The sequence below is a fragment of the Lissotriton helveticus genome, chromosome 3_1 (assembly GCF_964261635.1).
Source record: "Lissotriton helveticus chromosome 3_1, aLisHel1.1, whole genome shotgun sequence".
NCBI lineage: Eukaryota > Metazoa > Chordata > Amphibia > Caudata > Salamandridae > Lissotriton > Lissotriton helveticus.
Window position 1 is genome coordinate 1,551,283,952 of NC_136061.1, and position 12,341 is coordinate 1,551,296,292.

Below are 12,341 nucleotides of genomic sequence, written 5' to 3' on the forward strand. Positions count from 1 at the left end.
AATCACTTTAAACATGCTAATTTTAGCTCTAAAACTAATAATCCACCTACAAATGTGAACTGACGTTCAAAAATAAAACATTTGAAAACGGACCATTTTTCACCTTTCTGAAGCATGACGTAATGGGGGGGTGTTATCTCTTTTGTATAAAAAAACAGCTGTTTTTGCTTGAACATTAAATGCCTCCAAATGGTATTTAATTCACTTCCCGGCCCCTGGAAGCATGAAAATCACTTTAAACATGCTAATTGTAGCTCTAAAACTAATAATCCACCTACAAATGTGAACTGACGTTCAAAAATAAAACATTTGAAAACTGACCATTTTTCACCTTTCTGAAGCATGACGTAATGGGGGGGTGTTATCTCTTTTGTCAAAAATCAGCCATTTTTGCTTGAACATTAAATGCCTCCAAATGGATTTTAATTCACTTCCCGGGTTGAAGAAACACTTTTTGAGACCTCAGAGTGAGCAAATTGGCCATTTTCATGCACTTTTAACCATTCCACAAATCTTGCGTTTAGAGCCCCTGGAAGCATGAAAATCACTTTAAACATGCTGGTTTTAGCTCTAAAACTAATAATCCACCTACAAATGTGAACTGACGTTCAAAAAGAAAACATTTGAAAACAGACAATTTTTCACATTTCTGAAGCATGACGTAATGGGGGGGTTATCCCTTTTGTCAAAAATCAGCCGTTTTTGCTTGAACATTAAATGCCTCCAAATGGTATTTAATTCACTTCCCGGGGTGAAGCAACATTTTTTGAGACCTCAGAGTGAGCAAATTGACCATTTTCATGCACTTTTAACCATTCCACAAATCTTGTGTTTAGAGCCCCTGGAAGCATGAAAATCACTTTAAACATGCTAATTTTAGCTCTAAAACTAATAATCCACCTACAAATGTGAACTGACGTTCAAAAATAAAACATTTGAAAACGGACCATTTTTCACCTTTCTGAAGCATGACGTAATGGGGGGTGTTATCTCTTTTGTCAAAAATAAGCTGTTTTTGCTTGAATATTAAATGCCTCCAAATGGTATTTAATTCTCTTCCCTGGCCCCTGGAAGCATGAAAATCACTTTAAACATGCTAATTTTAGCTCTAAAACTAATAATCCACCTACAAATGTGAACTAACGTTCAAAAATAAAACATTTGAAAACGGACCATTTTTCACCTTTCTGAAGCATGACGTAATGGGGGGGGGGTGTTATCTCTTTTGTCAAAAATCAGCCGTTTTTGCTTGAACATTAAAGGCCTCCAAATGGTATTTAATTCACTTCCAGGGCCCCTGGAAGCATGAAAATCACTTTAAACATGATAATTTTAGCTCTAAAACTAATAATCCACCTACAAATGTGAACTGACATTCAAAAATAAAACATTTGAAAACGGACCATTTTTCACCTTTCTGAAGCAGACGTAATGGGGGTGTGTTATCTCTTTTGTCAAAAATCAGCCGTTTTTGCTTGAACATTAAATGCCTCCAAATGGTATTTAATTCACTTCCCGGGGTGAAGAAACCCTTTTTGAGGACTCAGAGTGAGTAAATTGGCCATTTTCATGCACTTTTAACAATTCCACAAATCTTGTGTTTAGGGTACCTGGAAGCATGAAAATCACTTTAAACATGCTAATTTAAGCTCTAAAATGGATGATCCACCTACAAATGTGAACTGACGTTCAAAAATAAAACATTTGAAAACGGACAATTTTTCACCTTTCTGAAGCATGACGTAATGGGGGGGTGTTATCTCTTTTGTCAAAAATCAGCCGTTTTTGCTTGAACATTAAATGCCTCCAAATGGTATTTAATTCACTTCCCGGGGTGAAGAAACACTTTTTGAGACCTCAGAGTGAGCAAATTGGCCATTTTCATGCACTTTTAACCATTCCAAAAATCTTGTGTTTAGGGCCCCTGGAAGCATGAAAATCACTTTAAACATGCAAATTTTAGCTCTAAAACTAATAATCCACCTACAAATGTGAACTGACGTTCAAAAATAAAACATTTGAAAATGGACCATTTTTCACCTTTCTGAAGCATGACGTAATGGGGGGGGTGTTATCTCTTTTGTCAAAAATCAGCCGTTTTTGCTTGAACATTAAATGCCTCCAAATGGTATTTAATTCACTTCCCGGGCCCCTGGAAGCATGAAAATCACTTTAAACATGATAATTTTAGCTCTAAAACTAATAATCCACCTACAAATGTGAACTGACATTCAAAAATAAAACATTTGAAAACGGACCATTTTTCACCTTTCTGAAGCATGACGTAATGGGGGTGTGTTATCTCTTTTGTCAAAAATCAGCCGTTTTTGCTTGAACATTAAATGCCTCCAAATGGTATTTAATTCACTTCCCGGGGTGAAGAAACACTTTTTGAGACCTCAGAGTGAGCAAATTGGCCATTTTCATGCACTTTTAACCATTCCACAAATCTTGTGTTTAGAGCCCCTGGAAGCATGAAAATCACTTTAAACATGCTAATTTTAGCTCTAAAACTAATAATCCACCTACAAATGTGAACTGACGTTCAAAAATAAAACATTTGAAAACGGACCATTTTTCACCTTTCTGAAGCATGACGTAATGGGGGGTGTTATCTCTTTTGTATAAAAAAACAGCTGTTTTTGCTTGAACATTAAATGCCTCCAAATGGTATTTAATTCACTTCCCGGCCCCTGGAAGCATGAAAATCACTTTAAACATGCTAATTGTAGCTCTAAAACTAATAATCCACCTACAAATGTGAACTGACGTTCAAAAATAAAACATTTGAAAACTGACCATTTTTCACCTTTCTGAAGAATGACGTAATGGGGGGGTGTTATCTCTTTTGTAAAAAATCAGCTGTTTTTGCTTGAACATTAAATGCCTCCAAATGGTATTTAATTCACTTCTCGGCCCCTGGAAGCATGAAAATCACTTTAAACATGCTAATTTTAGCTCTAAAACTAATAATCCACCTACAAATGTGAACTGACATTCAAAAATAAAACATTTGAAAACGGACAATTTTTCACCTTTCTGAAGCATGACGTAATGGGGGGGTGTTATCTCTTTTGTCAAAAATCAGCCGTTTTTGCTTGAACATTAAATGCCTCCAAATGGATTTTAATTCACTTCCCGGGTTGAAGAAACACTTTTTGAGACCTCAGAGTGAGCAAATTGGCCATTTTCATGCACTTTTAACCATTCCACAAATCTTGCGTTTAGAGCCCCTGGAAGCATGAAAATCACTTTAAACATGCTGGTTTTAGCTCTAAAACTAATAATCCACCTACAAATGTGAACTGACGTTCAAAAAGAAAACATTTGAAAACAGACAATTTTTCACATTTCTGAAGCATGACGTAATGGGGGGGTTATCCCTTTTGTCAAAAATCAGCCGTTTTTGCTTGAACATTAAATGCCTCCAAATGGTATTTAATTCACTTCCCGGGGTGAAGCAACACTTTTTGAGACCTCAGAGTGAGCAAATTGACCATTTTCATGCACTTTTAACCATTCCACAGATCTTGTGTTTAGAGCCCCTGGAAGCATGAAAATCACTTTAAACATGCTAATTTTAGCTCTAAAACTAATAATCCACCTACAAATGTGAACTGACGTTCAAAAATAAAACATTTGAAAACGGACCATTTTTCACCTTTCTGAAGCATGACGTAATGGGGGGTGTTATCTCTTTTGTCAAAAATAAGCTGCTTTTGCTTGAATATTAAATGCCTCCAAATGGTATTTAATTCTCTTCCCTGGCCCCTGGAAGCATGAAAATCACTTTAAACATGCTAATTTTAGCTCTAAAACTAATAATCCACCTACAAATGTGAACTGACGTTCAAAAATAAAACATTTGAAAACGGACCATTTTTCACCTTTCTGAAGCATGACGTAATGGGGGGGGTGTTATCTCTTTTGTCAAAAATCAGCCGTTTTTGCTTGAACATTAAAGGCCTCCAAATGGTATTTAATTCACTTCCAGGGCCCCTGGAAGCATGAAAATCACTTTAAACATGATAATTTTAGCTCTAAAACTAATAATCCACCTACAAATGTGAACTGACATTCAAAAATAAAACATTTGAAAACGGACCATTTTTCACCTTTCTGAAGCAGACGTAATGGGGGTGTGTTATCTCTTTTGTCAAAAATCAGCCGTTTTTGCTTGAACATTAAATGCCTCCAAATGGTATTTAATTCACTTCCCGGGGTGAAGAAACACTTTTTGAGGACTCAGAGTGAGTAAATTGGCCATTTTCATGCACTTTTAACAATTCCACAAATCTTGTGTTTAGGGTACCTGGAAGCATGAAAATCACTTTAAACATGCTAATTTAAGCTCTAAAATGGATGATCCACCTACAAATGTGAACTGACGTTCAAAAATAAAACATTTGAAAACGGACAATTTTTCACCTTTCTGAAGCATGACGTAATGGGGGGGTGTTATCTCTTTTGTCAAAAATCAGCCGTTTTTGCTTGAACATTAAATGCCTCCAAATGGTATTTAATTCACTTCCCGGGGTGAAGAAACACTTTTTGAGACCTCAGAGTGAGCAAATTGGCCATTTTCATGCACTTTTAACCATTCCAAAAATCTTGTGTTTAGGGCCCCTGGAAGCATGAAAATCACTTTAAACATGCAAATTTTAGCTCTAAAACTAATAATCCACCTACAAATGTGAACTGACGTTCAAAAATAAAACATTTGAAAATGGACCATTTTTCACCTTTCTGAAGCATGACGTAATGGGGGGGGTGTTATCTCTTTTGTCAAAAATCAGCCGTTTTTGCTTGAACATTAAATGCCTCCAAATGGTATTTAATTCACTTCCCGGGCCCCTGGAAGCATGAAAATCACTTTAAACATGATAATTTTAGCTCTAAAACTAATAATCCACCTACAAATGTGAACTGACATTCAAAAATAAAACATTTGAAAACGGACCATTTTTCACCTTTCTGAAGCATGACGTAATGGGGGTGTGTTATCTCTTTCGTCAAAAATCAGCCGTTTTTGCTTGAACATTAAATGCGTCCAAATGGTATTTAATTCACTTCCCGGGGTGAAGAAACACTTTTTGAGACCTCAGAGTGAGCAAATTTGCCATTTTCATGCACTTTTAACCATTCCACAAATCTTGTGTTTAGGGCCCCTGGAAGCATGAAAATCACTTTAAACATGCTAATTTTAGCTCTAAAACTAATAATCCACCTACAAATGTGAACTGACGTTCAAAAATAAAACATTTGAAAACGGACCATTTTTCACCTTTCTGAAGCATGACGTAATGGGGGGTGTTATCTCTTTTGTCAAAATTCAGCCGTTTTTGCTTGAACATTAAATGCCTCCAAATGGTATTTAATTCACTTCCCAGGCCCCTGGAAGCATGAAAATCACTTTAAACATGCTAATTTTAGCTCTAAAACTAATAATCCACCTACAAATGTGAACTGACATTCAAAAATAAAACATTTGAAAACGGACCATTTTTCACCTTTCTGAAGCAGACGTAATGGGGGTGTGTTATTTCTTTTGTCAAAAATCAGCCGTTTTTGCTTGAACATTAAATGCCTCCAAATGGTATTTAATTCACTTCCCGGGGTGAAGAAACACTTTTTGAGGACTCAGAGTGAGTAAATTGGCCATTTTCATGCACTTTTAACCATTTCACAACTCTTGTGTTTAGGGCCCCTGGAAGCATGAAAATCACTTTAAACATGCTAATTTTAGCTCTAAAACTGATGATCCACCTACAAATGTGAACTGACGTTCGAAAATACAACATTTGAAAACAGACCATTTTTCACCTTTCTGAAGCATGACGTATTGGGGGGGTATTATCTGTTTTGTCAAAACTCACCTTTTTTTGCTTCAACATTAAATGCCTCCAAATGGTATTTAATTCACTTCCCGGGCCCCTGGAAGCATGAAAATCACTTTAAACATGCTAATTTTAGCTCTAAAACTGATGATCTACCTACGAATGTGAACTGACGTTCAAAAATGAAACATTTGACAACGGACCATTTTTCACCTTTCCGAAGCATGACGTAATGGGGGGTGTTCTACACCTCCACCCACCAGCTACGGTCTACTAGCCTCGTGCTCGCCGCCGTACCACGCATCCGAAGAGCCACCACCGGAGGCAGTTCCTTCTCCTACCTGGTGGCCAAGACATGGAACTCCCTCCCCATCCACCTTCGGCTGACCCAGGACCATCCCGCCTTCAGGAGACAACTCATTTTTCACCTTTCTGAAGCATGACGTAATAGGGGGGTGTTATCTCTTTTGTCAAGAATCAGCTGTTTTTGCTTGAACATTAAATGCCTTCAAATGGTATTTAATTCACTTCCCGGGCTCCTGGAAGCATGAAAATCACTTTAAACATGCTACTAATGTTAGCTCTAAAACTGATGTTCTACCTTCAAATGTGAACTGACGTTCAAAAATAAAACATGTGAAAACGGACCATTTTTCACCTTTCTGAAGCATGACATAATGGGGGGTGTTATCTCTTTTGTCAAAAATCTGCCGTTTTTGCTTGAACATTAAATACCTCCAAATGGTATTTAATTCACTTCCCGGGGTGAAGAAACACTTTTGAGAACTCAGAGTGAGTAAATTGGCCATTTTCATGCACTTTTAACCATTCCACAAATCTTGTGTTTAGGGACCCTGGAAGCATGAAAATCACTTTAAACATGCTAATTTTAGCTCTAAAACTGTTGATCCACCTACAAATGTGAACTGACGTTTAAAAATAAAACATTTGAAAACGGACCATTTTTCACCTTTCTGAAGCATGAAGTAATGGGGGGTGTTATCTCTTTTGTAAAAAATCAGCCATTTTTGCTTGAACATTAAATACCTCCAAATGGTATTTAATTCACTTCCCGGGGTGAAGAAACACTTGTTGAGAACTCAGAGTGAGTAAATTGGCCATTTTCATGCACTTTTAACCCTTCCACAAATCTTGTGTTTAGGGACCCTGGAAGCATGAAAATCACTTTAAACATGCTAATTTTAGCTCTAAAGCTGATGATCCACCTACAAATGTGACCTGACGTTCAAAAATAAAACATTTGAAAACAGACCATTTTTCACCTTTCTGAAGCATGACGTAATGGGGGGGGTGTTATCTCTTTTGTCAAAAATCTGCTGTTTTTGCTTGAACATTAAATGCCTCCAAATTGTATTTAATTCACTTCCCAGGCCCCAGGAAGCATGAAAATCACTTTAAACATGCTAATTTTAGCTCTAAAACTGATGATCCATCTACAAATGTGAACTGACGTTAAAAAATAAAACATTTGAAAACGGACCATTTTTTACTTTCTGAAGCATGACGTAATGGGGGGGGTGTTATCTCTTTTGTAAAAAATCACCTGTTTTTGCTTGAACATTAAATACCTCCAAAGGGTATTTAATTCACTTCCCGGGCCCCTGGAAGCATGAAAATCACTTTAAACATGCTAATTTTAGCTCTAAATCTGATGATCCACCTACAAATGTGAACTGACGTTCAAAAATAAAACATTTGAAAACGGACCATTTTTCCACTTTTTGAAGCATGACGTAATTGGGGGGTGTTATCTCTTTTGTAAAAAATCAGCTGTTTTTGCTTGAACATTAAATGCCTCCAAATGGTATTTAATTCACTTCCCGGGCCCCTGGAAGCATGAAAATGACTTTAAACATGCTAATTTTAGCTCTAAAACTGATGATCCACCTACAAATGTGAACTGACGTTCAAAAATAAAACATTTGAAAACGGACCATTTTTCACCTTTCTGAAGCATGACGTAATGGGGGGGAGGTTATTTCTTTTGTCAAAAATCACCTGTTTTTGCTTGAACATTAAATACCTCCAAATGGCATTTAATTCACTTCCCGGGGTGAAGAAACACTTTTTGAGACCTCAGAGTGAGTAAATTGGCCATTTTGATGCACTTTTAACCATTCCACAAATCTTGTGTGTAGGGCCCCTGGAAGCATGAAAATCACTTTAAACATGCTAATTTCAGCTCTAAAACTGATGATCCACCTAAAAATGTGAACTGACGTTCAAAAATAAAACATTTGAAAACAGACAATTTTTCACCTTTCTGAAGCATGACGTAGTGGGGGGGTGTTATCTCTTTTGTCAAAAATCAGCTGTTTTTGCTTGAACATTAAATGCCTCCAAATGGTATTTAATTCACTTCCCATGCCCCTGGAAGCATGAAAATGACTTTAAACATGCTAATTTTAGCTCTAAAACTGATGATCCACCTACAAATGTGAACTGACGTTCAAAAATAAAACATTTGAAAACGGACCATTTTTCACCTTTCTGAAGCATGACGTAATGGGGGGGGTTATTTCTTTTGTCAAAAATCACCTGTTTTTGCTTGAACATTAAATACCTCCAAATGGCATTTAATTCACTTCCCGGGGTGAAGAAACACTTTTTGAGACCTCACAGTGAGTAAATTGGCCATGTTCATGCACGTTTAACCATTCCACAAATCTTCTGTTTAGGGCCCCTGAAAGCATGAAAATCACATTAAACATGCTAATTTTAGCTCTAAAACTGATGATACACCGACAAATGTGAAATGACGTTCAAAAATAAAACATTTGAAAACTGACCATTTTTCACTTTTCTGAAGCATGACGTATTGGGGGGGGGTTATCTCTTTTGTCAAAACTCACCTTTTTTTGCTTGAACATTAAATACCTCCAAATGGCATTTAATTCACTTCCCGGGGTGAAGAAACACTTTTTGAGACCTCACAGTGAGTAAATTGGCCATGTTCATGCACGTTTAACCATTCCACAAATCTTCTGTTTAGGGCCCCTGGAAGCATGAAAATCACAATAAACATGCTAATTTTAGCTCTAAAACTGATGATACACCGACAAATGTGAACTGGCGTTCTAAAATAAAACATTTGAAAATGGACCATTTTTTACCTTTTTGAAGCATGACGTAAAGGGGGGGTGTTATCGCTTTTGTCAAAAATCAGCTGTTTTTGCTTGAACCTTAAATGACTCCAAATGGTATTTAATTCACTTCACGGGCCCCTGGAAGCATGAAAATCACTTTAAACATGCTAATTTTAGCTCTAAAACTGATGATCCACCTACAAATGTGAACTGACGTTCAAAAATAAAACATTTGAAAACGGACCATTTTTCACCTTTCTGAACCGTGACGTAATGGGGGGGGGTGTTATCTCTTTTGTCAAAAATCTGCTGTTTTTGCTTGAACATTAAATGCCTCCAAATGGTATTTAATTCAATTCCCGGGGTGAAGAAACACTTTTTGAGAACTCAGAGTGAGTAAATTGGCCATTTTCATGCACTTTTAACCCTTCCACAAATCTTGTGTTTAGGGCCCCTGGAAGCACGAAAATCACGTTAAACATGCAAATTTTAGCTCTAAAACTGATGATCCACCTACAAATGTGAACTGACGTTCAAAAATAAAACATTTGAAAACAGACAATTTTTCACCTTTCTGAAGCATGACGTAATGGGGGGGGGTTATTTCTTTTGTCAAAAATCACCTGTTTTTGCTTGAACATTAAATACCTCCAAATGGCATTTAATTCACTTCCCGGGGTGAAGAAACACTTTTTGAGACCTCACAGTGAGTAAATTGGCCATGTTCATGCACGTTTAACCATTCCACAAATCTTCTGTTTAGGGCCCCTGAAAGCATGAAAATCACATTAAACATGCTAATTTTAGCTCTAAAACTGATGATACACCGACAAATGTGAAATGACGTTCAAAAATAAAACATTTGAAAACTGACCATTTTTCACTTTTCTGAAGCATGACGTATTGGGGGGGTTATCTCTTTTGTCAAAACTCACCTTTTTTTGCTTGAACATTAAATACCTCCAAATGGCATTTAATTCACTTTCCGGGGTGAAGAAACACTTTTTGAGACCTCACAGTGAGTAAATTGGCCATGTTCATGCACGTTTAACCATTCCACAAATCTTCTGTTTAGGGCCCCTGGAAGCATGAAAATCACAATAAACATGCTAATTTTAGCTCTAACACTGATGATACACCGACAAATGTGAACTGACGTTCTAAAATAAAACATTTGAAAATGGACCATTTTTTACCTTTTTGAAGCATGACGTAATGGGGGGGTGTTATCTCTTTTGTCAAAAATCAGCTGTTTTTGCTTGAACCTTAAATGACTCCAAATGGTATTTAATTCACTTCACGGGCCCCTGGAAGCATGAAAATCACTTTAAACATGCTAATTTTAGCTCTAAAACTGATGATCCACCTACAAATGTGAACTGACGTTCAAAAATAAAACATTTGAAAACTGACCATTTTTCACCTTTCTGAAGCATGACGTATTGGGGGGGGTTATATCTTTTGTCAAAAATCACCTGTTTTTGCTTGAACATTAAATACCTCCAAATGGCATTTAATTCACTTCCCGGGGTGAAGAAACACTTTTTGAGACCTCAGAGTGAGTAAATTGGCCATTTTGATGCACTTTTAACCATTCCATAAATCTTGTGTTTAGGGCCCCTGGAAGCATGAAAATCACTTTAAACATGCTAATTTTAGCTCTCAAACTGATGATCCACCTACAAATGTGAACTGACGTTCAAAAATAAAACATTTGAAAACGGACCATTTTTCACCTTTCTGAACCGTGACGTAATGGGGGGGGGTGTTATCTCTTTTGTCAAAAATCTGCTGTTTTTGCTTGAACATTAAATGCCTCCAAATGGTATTTAATTCAATTCCCGGGGTGAAGAAACACTTTTTGAGAACTCAGAGTGAGTAAATTGGCCATTTTCATGCACTTTTAACCCTTCCACAAATCTTGTGTTTAGGGCCCCTGGAAGCACGAAAATCACGTTAAACATGCTAATTTTAGCTCTAAAACTGATGATCCACCTACAAATGTGAACTGACGTTCAAAAAAAAAACATTTGAAAACGGACCATTTTACACCTTTCTGAAGCAAGACGTAATATGGGGGGGTGTTATCTCTTTTGTCAAAAATCAGCCGTTTTTGCTTGAACACTAAATGCCTCCAAATGGTATTAAATAACTTCCCGGGGTGAAGAAACACTTTTTGAGACCTCATAGTGAGTAAATTGGCCATTTTCATGCACTTTTAACCATTTCACAACTCTTGTGTTTAGGGCCCCTGGAAGCATGAAAATCACTTTAAACATGCTAATTTTAGCTCTAAAACTGATGATCCACCTACAAATGTGAACTGACGTTCGAAAATACAACATTTGAAAACAGACCATTTTTCACCTTTCTGAAGCATGACGTATTGGGGGGGTTATCCCTTTTGTCAAAAATCAGCCGTTTTTGCTTGAACATTAAATGCCTCCAAATGGTATTTAATTCACTTCCCGGGGTGAAGCAACACTTTTTGAGACCTCAGAGTGAGCAAATTGACCATTTTCATGCACTTTTAACCATTCCACAAATCTTGTGTTTAGAGCCCCTGGAAGCATGAAAATCACTTTAAACATGCTAATTTTAGCTCTAAAACTAATAATCCACCTACAAATGTGAACTGACGTTCAAAAATAAAACATTTGAAAACGAACCATTTTTCACCTTTCTGAAGCATGACATAATGGGGGGTGTTATCTCTTTTGTCAAAAATAAGCTGTTTTTGCTTGAATATTAAATGCCTCCAAATGGTATTTAATTCTCTTCCCTGGCCCCTGGAAGCATGAAAATCACTTTAAACATGCTAATTTTAGCTCTAAAACTAATAATCCACCTACAAATGTGAACTGACGTTCAAAAATAAAACATTTGAAAACGGACCATTTTTCACCTTTCTGAAGCATGACGTAATGGGGGGGTGTTATCTCTTTTGTCAAAAATCAGCCGTTTTTGCTTGAACATTAAAGGCCTCCAAATGGTATTTAATTCACTTCCAGGGCCCCTGGAAGCATGAAAATCACTTTAAACATGACAATTTTAGCTCTAAAACTAATAATCCACCTACAAATGTGAACTGACATTCAAAAATAAAACATTTGAAAACGGACCATTTTTCACCTTTCTGAAGCATGACGTAATGGGGGTGTGTTATCTCTTTTGTCAAAAATCAGCCGTTTTTGCTTGAACATTAAATGCCTCCAAATGGTATTTAATTCACTTCCCGGGGTGAAGAAACACTTTTTGAGGACTCAGAGTGAGTAAATTGGCCATTTTCATGCACTTTTAACAATTCCACAAATCTTGTGTTTAGGGTACCTGGAAGCATGAAAATCACTTTAAACATGCTAATTTAAGCTCTAAAATGGATGATCCACCTACAAAT